Source organism: Bos indicus x Bos taurus, chromosome 5 (assembly GCF_003369695.1).
Source record: "Bos indicus x Bos taurus breed Angus x Brahman F1 hybrid chromosome 5, Bos_hybrid_MaternalHap_v2.0, whole genome shotgun sequence".
NCBI classification, from domain to species: domain Eukaryota; kingdom Metazoa; phylum Chordata; class Mammalia; order Artiodactyla; family Bovidae; genus Bos; species Bos indicus x Bos taurus.
In genome coordinates, this window is record NC_040080.1 from 66,136,316 (window position 1) to 66,148,519 (window position 12,204).

Sequence of the window (12,204 nt, forward strand, 5' to 3'; positions counted from 1 at the left end):
AGGAAATGGCAACCCACTCTAGTGTTCTTGCCTGGAGAATCCCAGGGACGGGGGAGCCTGGTGGGCTGCCGTCTATGGGATCTCACAGAGTCGGACATGACTGAAGCGACTTAGCAGCAGCAGCAGCAACAATACCAGAAGCCTTTCAAATTATAGGATAGAAATATGATTTAGGAGGAGCCAAGATGGCGGAGGAGTAGGACGGGGAGAACACTTTCTCCCCCACAAATTCATCAAAAGAGCATTTAAACGTCGAGTAAATTCCACAAAACAATTTCTGAATGCCGGCAGAGGACATCAGGCACCCAGAAAAGCAACCCAACTCTTCGAAAGGAGGTAGGAAAAAATATAAAAGACAAAAATAGAGACAAAAGAGGGAGGGACGGAGTTCCGTCCCGGGAAGGGAGTCTTAAAAAGAGAGAAGTTTCCAAACACCAGGAAACCTTCTCACTGCCGAATCTGTGCCGAGCTTTGGAAGCACAGAGGGCAACATAACAGGGAGAAAAAATAAACAAGTAAAACTCGCAGATTGCGAGCCCTACGGTAACTCCCCCAGCGGAGAAGCAGCGCAGACGCCTGCACACGCCATTGGCAAGCGGGGGTTGGGCAGGGAGGCACGGCGCGGGCTGCATCACTTAGAGTAAGAATCTGGCCTGAATACCCTGAGCACTATCTGAGCGAAATAATTTGGGTTAGCAAACCAGACTGTGGGATATCTACCACGCGAAAAGCCAGCCCCAACCTAAGACACCGCCAGGCCCGCGCACGGAACAAAGGACTGAACAGAGATAGCCGGCTGCAGACCTTTCCCCTCCGGTGACAGGCAGCCAGAGCCGGAAGGGGGCAATCGCAGCCCCAGAGAGACATTATCTATAAAACTGTAAGCAGGCTTCTTTGCTAACTAAAACTTCTTGGGGGTCTGGACGGTCAACAGCTGCCTGAGAAGGTGCGCTGGTTTTACATCCAGATAACCGAGTGGCGGGGAGGCGATAAGTTGCAGCATTGGCGTTCGCCAAACACCTCATCACCTAAGCTGCTCGGACCTGGGAAGAGCACAAAATGCAGGCCCAACTGAGTCTGCGTCTCTGTGGACTACCCGAGTGCCTGAACCTGAGCAGCTTGGACCTGGGAGGTACATGCAGCCCAGGGCCGGCCTCAGATTGTTCTCAGCGGAACAACCTAGAGCCCGAGCAGTGTGGGCAGGGAGGCTACACACGCAGTTAGTGGGGGCAGACCCAGTGTGGTTGAGGCATTGCTAGCGCACGCCAGTGTTATTTGTTTGCAGCATCCCTCCCTCCCTCCCCACAGTGCGACTGAGCAAGTGAGCCTAAAAAAAAAAAAAGTTTCCCCCACTGTCCCCTTTGTGTCAGGGTGGAAGCCAGACACTGAAGAGACCAGCAAACAGAAGAAGTTATAACAGAGGGAAACGCCTTGGAAGCTACGGGCAATAGATTAAAACCCCGTGGTTACTATGGACTACATAGGAAGGGGCCTATAGATCTTGAGAAATATAAGTCGGACCAAGGAACTAGCCAAAAATGAACTGAACCCACAATACAACAAAACCAGAGAAAGTCCTAGATATATTTTTACTATTTTTACGATCATTCTTTCTTTCTTTCTTTTTTAATTAAAAAAAATTTTTAAGTCCTCTATTGTTCCTTTAATTTTCACTTGTATAACCTATTACTTTGCAAAAAAAAAAAAAAAAAAGACCCTATTTTTTTCTTCTTCAGCAAACTTCATATATATATTTTATAATTTTTTGACCTTGTTTTTTTTTTTTTCTTCTTCTTCTTTCCTTTAACACTGTATTTTTGAAATTCCAAACTCTACTCTAGTTTTTTAATTTTAGCTTTGTGGTATATGTTATCAATTTTTTACCTACAGTTTTTTTTTTATAATTTCTGTGACTTTTTTTTTGTTTGTTTCATTCTCTTCTTCTTTTATATAACATTGTATATCTGAAATTCCAAACTCTACTCTAGATTTTTAATTTATGCTTTTTGGTATTAGTTATCAATTTTGTACCTGTATTTTCTTTATAATTTTTGCGACATTGTTTTTGTTTGTTTGTTTTCTCTCTTTATGTTTCTTCTTCCTTTTTTTTAACATTGTATTTCTGAAACTCCAAACTCTACTCTAGATTTTTAATTTTTGCTTTTTGGTATTAGTTATCAATTTTGTACCTGTATTTTCTTTATAATTTTTGCGACCTTGTTGGTTTTTCTTTGTTCGTTTTTTCTCTCTTTCTTTTCCTTCTTCTTTTCTTTAACATCATATTTTTGAAATTCCAAACTCTACTCTAGATTTTTAATTTTTGCTTTTATGTATTTGTTACCAATTTTGTACCTTTAAGAACCCAATCTTCAGGACCCATTTTTCACTAGGGAGCAAGATTACTGGCTTGACTGCTCTCTCTCCCTTTGGACTCTCCTTTTTCTCCACCAGGTCGCCTGTGTCTCCTCCCTAACCCCTCTCTACTCTATCCAACTCTGTGAGTTTATGTGTGTTCCAGATGGTGGAGAACACTTAGGGAACTGATTACTGGCTGGATCTGTCTCCCTCCTTTTCATTCCTCCCTTTTATCCCTCTGGCCACCTCTGTCTCCTTCCTCCTTTTCTCTTCTCTTCTCTGTATAACTCCGTGAACATCTCTGAGTGGTCCAGTTGTGGAGTGCACATAAGGAAGTGACTACTGGCTACCCTACTCTCTCCACTATTGATTCCACCTCATCTCATTTGGGTCACCTCTAACTCCCTCCTCCCTCTTCTCTTCTCCATATAACGCTGTGAACCTCTCTGAGTGACCCTCACAGTAGAGAAACTTTTCATCTTTAACGTAGATGTTTTATCAATGGTGCTGTATAGAAGGAGAAGTTTTGAAACTACTGTAAAAATAAGACCGATAACTGGAAGCAGGAGGCTTAAGTCCAAACCCTGACTCCAGGGAACTCCTGACTCCAAGGAACACTAATTGACAGGAGCTTATCAAACGCCTCCATACCAACACTGAAACCAAGCACCACACAAGGGCCAACAAGTTCCAGGGCAAGACATACCAAGCAAATTCTCCAGCAACAAAGGAGCACAGCGCTGAGCTTCAAGATACAAGCTGCCCAAAGTCACCCCCAAACCATAGACATCTTATAACTCATTACTGGACATTTCATTGCACTCCAGAGAGAAGAAATACAGCTCCACCCACCAGAACACCGACACAAGCTTCCCTAACCAGGAAACCTTGACAAGCCACCTGTACAAACCCACACACAGTGAGGAAAAGCCACAATAAAGAGAACTCCACAAACTGCCAGAATACAGAAAGGACACCCCAAACTCAGCAATTTAAACAAGATGAAGAGACAGAGGAATACTCAGCAGACAAAGGAACAGGATAAATGCCCACCAAACCAAACCAAAGAGGAAGAGATAGGGAATCTACCCGATAAAGAATTCCGAATAATGATAGTGAAATTGATCCAAAATCTTGAAACTAAAATGGAATCACAGATAAATAGCCTGGAGACAAGGATTGAGAAGATGCAAGAAAGGTTTAACAAGGACCTAGAAGAAATAAAAAAGAGTCAATATATAATGAATAATGCAATAAATGAAATTAAAAACACTCTGGAGGCAACAAATAGTAGAATAACAGAGGCAGAAGATAGGATTAGTGAATTAGAAGATAGAATAGTAGAAATAAATGAATCAGAGAGGATAAAAGAAAAATGAATTAAAAGAAATGAGGACAATCTCAGAGACCTCCAGGACAATATTAAACGCTACAACATTCGATTCATAGGGGTTCCAGAAGAAGAAGACAAAAAGAAAGACCATGAGAAAATAATTGAGGAGATAATAGTTGAAAACTTCCCTAAACTGGGGAAGGAAATAATCACCCAAGTCCAAGAAACCCAGAGAGTCCCAAACAGGATAAACCCAAGGCGAAACACCCCAAGACACATATTAATCAAATTAACAAAGAAAAGCAGCAAGGGAAAAACAACAAATAACACACAAGGGAATTCCCATAAGGATAACAGCTGATCTTTCAATAGAAACTCTTCAAGCCAGGAGGGAATGGCAAGACATACTTAAAATGATGAAAGAAAATAACCTACAGCCCAGATTATTGTACCCAGCAAGGATTTCATTCAAGTATGAAGGAGAAAGCAAAAGCTTTCCAGACAAGCAAAAGCTGAGAGAATTCTGCACCACCAAACCAGCTCTCCAACAAATACTAAAGGATATTCTCTAGACAGGAAACACAAAAACGGTGTATAAGTTCGAACCCAAAACAATAAAATAAATGGCAACAGGATCATACTTATCAGTAATTACCTTAAACGTAAATGGGTTGAATGCCCCAACCAAAAGACAAAGACTGGCTGAATGGATACAAAAACAAGACCCCTACATATGTTGTCTACAAGAGACCCACCTCAAAACAGGGGACACATACAGACTGAAAGTGAAGGGCTGGAAAAAGATTTTCCATGCAAATAGGGACCAAAAGAAAGCAGGAGTAGCAATACTCATATCAGATAAAATAGACTTTAAAACAAAGGCTGTGAAAAGAGACAAAGAAGGTCACTACATAATGATCAAAGGATCAATCCAAGAAGAAGATATAACAATTATAAATATATATGCACCCAACACGGGAGCACTGCAGTATGTAAGACAAATGCTAACAAGTATGAAAGGAGAAATTAACAATAACACAATAATAGTGGGAGACTTTAATACCCCACTCACACCTATGGATAGATCAACTAAACAGAAAATTAACAAGGAAACACAAACTTTAAATGATACAATAGACCAGTTAGACCTAATTGATATCTATAGGACATTTCATCCCAAAACAATGAATTTCACCTTTTTCTCAAGCGCACATGGAACCTTCTCCAGGATAGATCACATCCTGGGCCATAAAGCTAGCCTTGGTAAATTCAAACAAATAGAAATCATTCCAAGCATCTTTTCTGACCACAATGCAATAAGATTAGATCTCAATTACAGGAGAAAAACGATTAAAAATTCCAATATATGGAGGCTGAACAACACGCTGCTGAATAACCAACAAATCACAGAAGAAATCAAAAAAGAAATCAAAATTTGCATAGAAACAAATGAAAATGAAAACACAACAACCCAAAACCTGTGGGACACGGTAAAAGCAGTCCTAAGGGGAAAGTTCATAGCAATACAGGCACACCTCAAGGAACAAGAAAAAAGTCAAATAAATAACCTAACTCTACACCTAAAGCAACTAGAAAACGAAGAAATGAAGAACCCCAGGGTTAGTAGAAGGAAAGAATCTTAAAAATTAGAGCAGAAATAAATGCAAAAGAAACAAAAGAGACCATAGCAAAAATCAACAAAACCAAAAGCTGGTTCTTTGAAAGGATAAATAAAATTGACAAACCATTAGCCAGACTCATTAAGAAACAAAGGGAGAAAAATCAAATCAATAAAATTAGAAATGAAAATGGAGAGATCACAACAGACAACACAGAAATACAAAGCATCATAAGAGACTACTGTCAGCAATTATATGCCAATAAAATGGACAACGTGGAAGAAATGGACAAATTCTTAGAAAAGTACAACTTTCCAAAACTGGACCAGGAAGAAATAGAAAATCTTAACAGACCCATCACAAGCACGGAAATTGAAACTGTAATCAAAAATCTTCCAGCAAACAAAAGCCCAGGTCCAGATGGCTTCACAGCTGAATTCTACCAAAAATTTAGAGAAGAGCTAACACCTATCCTGCTCAAACTCTTCCAGAAAATTGCAGAGGAAGGTAAACTTCCAAACTCATTCTATGAGGCCACCATCACCCTAATACCAAAACCTGACAAAGATGCCACAAAAAAAGAAAACTACAGGCCAATATCACTGATTAACATAGATGCAAAAATCCTTAACAAAATTCTAGCAATCAGAATCCAACAACACATTAAAAAGATCATACACCATGACCAAGTGGGCTTTATCCCAGGGATGCAAGGATTCTTCAATATCCGCAAATCAATCAATGTAATACACCACATTAACAAATTGAAAAATAAAAACCATATGATTATCTCAATAGATGCAGAGAAAGCCTTTGACAAAATTCAACACCCATTTATGATAAAAACTCTCCAGAAAGCAGGAATAGAAGGAACATACCTCAACATAATAAAAGCTATATATGACAAACCCACAGCAAACATTATCCTCAATGGTGAAAAATTGAAAGCATTTCCTCTAAAGTCAGGAACAAGACAAGGGTGCCCACTTTCACCATTACTATTCAACATAGTTTTGGAAGTTTTGGCCACAGCAATCAGAGCAGAAAAAGAAATCAAAGGAATCCAAATTGGAAAAGAAGAAGTAAAACTCTCACTATTTGCAGATGACATGATCCTCTACATAGAAAACCCTAAAGACTCCACCAGAAAATTACTAGAACTAATCAATGACTATAGTAAAGTTGCAGGATATAAAATCAACACACAGAAATCCCTTGCATTCCTATACACTAATAATGAGAAAACAGAAAGAGAAATTAAGGAAACAATTCCATTCACCATTGCAATGGAAAGAATAAAATACTTAGGAATATATCTACCTAAAGAAACTAAAGACCTATATATAGAAAACTATAAAACACTGGTGAAAGAAATCAGAGAGGACACTAATAGATGCAGAAATATACCATGTTCATGGATTGGAAGAATCAATATAGTGAAAATGAGTATACTACCCAAAGCAATTTATAGATTCAATGCAATCCCTATCAAGCTACCAACAGTATTCTTCACAGAGCTAGAACAAATAATTTCACAATTTGTATGGAAATACAAAAAACCTCGAATAGCCAAAACGATCTTGAGAAAGAAGAATGGAACTGGAGGAATCAACCTACCTGACTTCAGGCTCTACTACAAAGCCACAGTTATCAAGACAGTATGGTACTGGCACAAAGACAGAAATATAGATCAATGGAACAAAATAGAAAGCCCAGAGATAAATCCACGCACATATGGACACCTTATCTTTGACAAAGTAGGCAAGAATATACAATGGATTAAAGACAATCTCTTTAACAAGTGGTGCTGGGAAAACTGGTCAACCACTTGTAAAAGAATGAAACTAGAACACTTTCTAACACCATACACAAAAATAAACTCAAAATGGATTAAAGATCTCAACGTAAGACCAGAAACTATAAAACTCCTAGAGGAGAACATAGGCAAAACACTCTCTGACATACATCACAGCAGGATCCTCTATGACCCACCTCCCCGAATATCGGAAATAAAAGCAAAAATAAACAAATGGGACCTAATTAACCTTAAAAGCTTCTGCACATCAAAGGAAACTATCAGCAAGGTGAAAAGGCAGCCTTCAGAATGGGAGAAAATAATAGCAAATGAAGCAACCAACAAACAACTAATCTCAAAAATATACAAGCAACTCCTACAGCTCAACTCCAGAAAAATAAATGACCCAATCAAAAAATGGGCCAATAAATAGACATTTCTCCAAAGAAGACATACAGATGGCTAACAAACACATGAAAAGATGCTCAACATCACTCATTATCAGAGAAATGCAAATCAAGACCACTATGAGGTACCATTTCACACCAGTCAGAATGGCTGCGATCCAAAAGTCTACAAATAATAAATGTTGGAGAGGGTGTGGAGAAAAGGGAACCCTCTTACACTGTTGGTGGAAATGCAAACTAGTACAGCCACTATGGAGAACAGTGTGGAGATTCCTTAAAAAACTGGAAATAGAACTGCCTTATGATCCAGCAATCCCACTGCTGGGCATACACACTGAGGAAACCAGAAGGGAAAGAGACACATGTACCCCAATGTTCATTGCAGCACTGTTTATAATAGCCAGGACATGGAAGCAACCTAGATGTCCATCAGCAGATGAATGGATAAGAAAGCAGTGGTACATATACACAATGGAGTATTACTCAGCCATTAAAAAGAATTCATTTGAATCAGTTCTAATGAGGTGGATGAAACTGGAGCCTGTTATACAGAGTGAAGTAAGCCAGAAGGAAAAACACCAATACAGTATACTAACACATATATATGGAATTTAGAATGATGATAACAATAACCCTGTGTATGAGACAGCAAAAGAGACACTGATGTATGGAACAGTCTTATGGACTCTTTGGGAGAGGGAGAGGGTGGGAAGATTTGGGAGAATGGCATTGAAACATGTAAAATATCATGTATGAAACGAGATGCCAGTCCAGGTTCAATGCACGATACTGGATGCTTGGGGCTGGTGCACTGGGACGACCCAGAGGGATGGTATGGGGAGGGAGGAGGGAGGAGGGTTCAGGATAGGGAGCACATGTATACCTGTGATGGATTCATTTTGATATTTGGCAAAACTAATACAATTATGTAAAGTTTAAAAATAAAATAAAATTAAAAAAAAAGAAATATGATTTAATACTCTTTTGCCATAAAAAAAAAGAAAAAAGAAAAGATACTCTAAGAAGTGACAGGAGAGCTTACAGACGTGTTTGTAGGTAAAGAGTTTACTTGTGCACAGCAGTTTTCTGCTCTCCAGTCCTGGAAGGGCTTCCCCAACCTGATCATCTCAGTGCATGACGGATCTGCTGTCACATTTACTTCTAGAAAAATTACATTGGTTTCTGAACAGGAGGCAGAGAGAGACGTTGAGATGGCAGAATCGGTAATGGCGAGTTTAGAAGGACGTAGGGGATTTCTTTGATCTCCCAGGAGAAAGAATGGTGGGGTGGGGAGCAAGGAAGCTTTTTCCTTCTCTGTCTCTAATATGGGTGTGGGGTAGGTGGGGAGAGACTTGGAGGGATTTATGGCCCTGGCCTCACAGAGAAAATGGTATTCACAGCTCAAAATGCTCATTAAACTGCTGAAGCCTGGTGGCTTCTCACAAGAGGAGGCAGCAGGATTCTCACAGTAACAGTCGGTGGATGGATGTAACTATTCAGCTACTGGGAAGCAACTGAATCTTTGAAAAAAGGTTCATGATTAGAGCCCAGCAGTTTTGACACAGTGCAATCAAGCTGTTAAGAAACATGGGATTGTAGGGGATAAGCTTGTCAAAAGAATAAAAACTGCATACATTCAGGTACAGCTGAGATACAGGCTTTTGGAAAGAGGAAAGTGAATCAACCAAACTAATTTCAGGCAGCACTGCTTTCATTTGATTCAACTAATTAAGATGAATAAATATTTGTATCTTCAGTTCAGTTCAGTTCAGTTCAGTCACTCAGTCGTGTCCAACTCTTTGAGACCCCATGAATCGAAGCATGCCAGGCCTCCCTGTCTATCACCAACTCCCGGAGTTCACCCAGACTCACGTCCATCGAGTCAGTGATGCCATCCAGCCATCTCATCCTCTGTTGTCCCCTTCTCCTCCTGCCCCCAATCCCTCCCAGCATCAGAGTCTTTTCCAATGAGTCAACTCTTAGCATGAGGTGGCCAAAGTACTGGAGTTTCAGCTTTAGCATAATTCCTTCCAAAGAAATCCCAGGGCTGAGCTCCTTCAGAATGGACAGGTTGGATCTCCTTGCAGTCCAAGGGACTTTCAAGAGTCTTCTCCAACACCACAGTTCAAAAGCATCAATTCTTCAGTGCTCAGCTTTCTTCACAGTCCAACTCTCACATCCATACATGACCACTGGAAAAACCATAGCCTTGACTAGATGGACCTTTGTTGGCAAAGTAATGTCTCTGCTTTTCAATATGCTATCTTAGAAAGGTTAAAAAAAAAACAAAACAAAACTGCTCATAGGCATTAAATACCCCCAAGAAAAGCAATTCCAAATTGGAGACAAGGAAGTTAACCCTTCACTGAAAATGGAAGTGATAAAATATTCAAAAGTGAATTTTTGTTATTCTGAGTAGTCGGTCGTGTTGTTTAAGATATTTGTTATCCAGTGGTTCAATTCAAAATCTTCTCTTTGTTGAAAAGGAAAAATATATTTCTAACTATGAAAATAAAGTTGTTTGTATATAGCTGAACTGTTGCAATTAACACCAACTCATAATAATCATTAAAGCTTATTGGATGTTTAGAATGTGGCAAACAATAATCTAAGCATTTTATTCACATCTATTCATTTAGTCCTCACAAAAAACCTAAAATGTAAGAACCAACATTAGGTCCTGTTTGAAGAGGAAACACTGAGGCACATGTTAGTTAAGTAATTTGCACTTGATCACACAGAGAGTATTTATTAAAGCCAAGCCTTTGACCTGGGCAATCTGGCCCCAAAATCTTGGTTCTGAGCCACTAATCTGAATGGTCTCACTATTCATAGGTAATTGATAGAGAATTAGTGTTACCAACATATGCTAGTCTCTCTATAATAGTCTAATACTGGAAACAGCTCTAAAATAACTAACTCTGCTGGTTTAAAATATCCCTACAAATTCTCTGTTCCTCTTCTTTTTCAAGAAGTGGATCCTAATTATGTACTCCAGAGTGCAGACTAAAATTAGTGATTCACTTTGTTTTTTTTTAGATTGTTTTCTTTTTGATGTGGACCATTTTTAAAGTGTTTTTTTTTTTTTAATGTGTTAAAATATTGCTTTTGGGGTTTCGGGCCTTGTGGCTCTTATCTCCCTGACCAAGGACTGAATCTTCACCCCATGCATTGAAAGTCAAAGTGTTAACCATAGGACTGCCAGGGAAGTCCTAGTGATTCACTTTAATGAATAGATAAAAAAGAGAAAGTGACCATGTGAGACTTCCAAGACTAGGTCATCAAAGCCAGGGTAGTCCCGACCTTCCTCTCTCCTGAATCACTCAGAGAGAAGCCAGATAACACATCTTGAGGACATTTCAGCAGGGTATGGAAAGGCTCATGTATTCTTGGAAACCTTTTCTACAGCCTTAATTAATCCTTTGGATGACCCAAGCTCCTGCCAACATCCTGACTGCAGTATAAGGTAACCCGCCCTGCTAGTCTGCTTTTGAATCCTTGAACCATAGTAACTGTGAATTAATGAATGCATATGGTTTTCAACCATTATGTTTTTAGGATAAATTGCTATGCTTTTGATAACTAATATAATACTTCTGAAAAAGTATTTTAAACTCATTTGACATTATTTAGTTACAAAATGCATAATGAAATAAATGCTACCTGTTCATAAACTAAAATCTGTGAATTCAGATATTTTACTTACAAATAAATCAGAGAGCTCTGAAAATTCAAGAATACATTTTGCAGAAAGAGGCATTGCCAGTCTTATTTGGTTAAAAGATCACTCAGTGAAAATTACTTAGAAAAGAATTTTGAAGAGATATTCTGATATACTTTTATTTTTTTTGTTTTTATGTGGATTTTGAATTTTTTCCTTAAAAAGAGTAAGCTGATGTTTTAGGTTTTATCAGTTATACATAACTTTAATGAAGATTCAATGCATTAATTCATAGCAATCTAGATGGTAGGTGTCTAGCTTGATTCATTATTTACAGAGTTTATACTCACCTGCATGTGTTTTTCTGACATGTTCTATTGGGAGCAGCTTGCTTATTGTTATTTACTTTGTTTTCTTCTCTCAGGAAATAAAGTACTGAGCAAATGTTGATTCCCTCACAGCTGCCTTTCACTCTCCCCTTAAGGGGCCCTTGTCTTAATCTCCAGTTTGGAACTAAAGGTTGGCTCACTGAGGAAATATATGCTCAAGATGAGACAATTTAGCTCTTCACATTTCCATAAGACACTTGGTTGTCTGCATATAAATAAACAGCCTTAAGCTTTTCATTCCTAGATGGAGACCAGGTGCCTGAATTTTAGCACTGGAATGTTTGTCATATGATAGACAACTCCAGGAGTTAGCACTTGACCTTTCAATGCATTACTTCTTTGTTTTCTCACAATCCTATGAGAAAAGCTTCTGTTAGTGTATCAATTTTTAAAGTGAGGAAAATGAGTCACAGAGAAGTTATTTTGCCCAAGGATGGATATCTAGTAAGTGGAAGATTATAGAATCAAACAGACATTTCCTTGTCAAAATTCACCATGACTTCCACTATACCTATCTGGAAAATCATTCTTTTTGAAGAATTTTTTGCATTAAGAGAACTAGTTTCAAAGAGTTCTTATACATTTTTAAATGTCCAGGGATGCTTGTGTATTCTATTGCTCAAGAAGAGAACCCCGTGGAGTCAG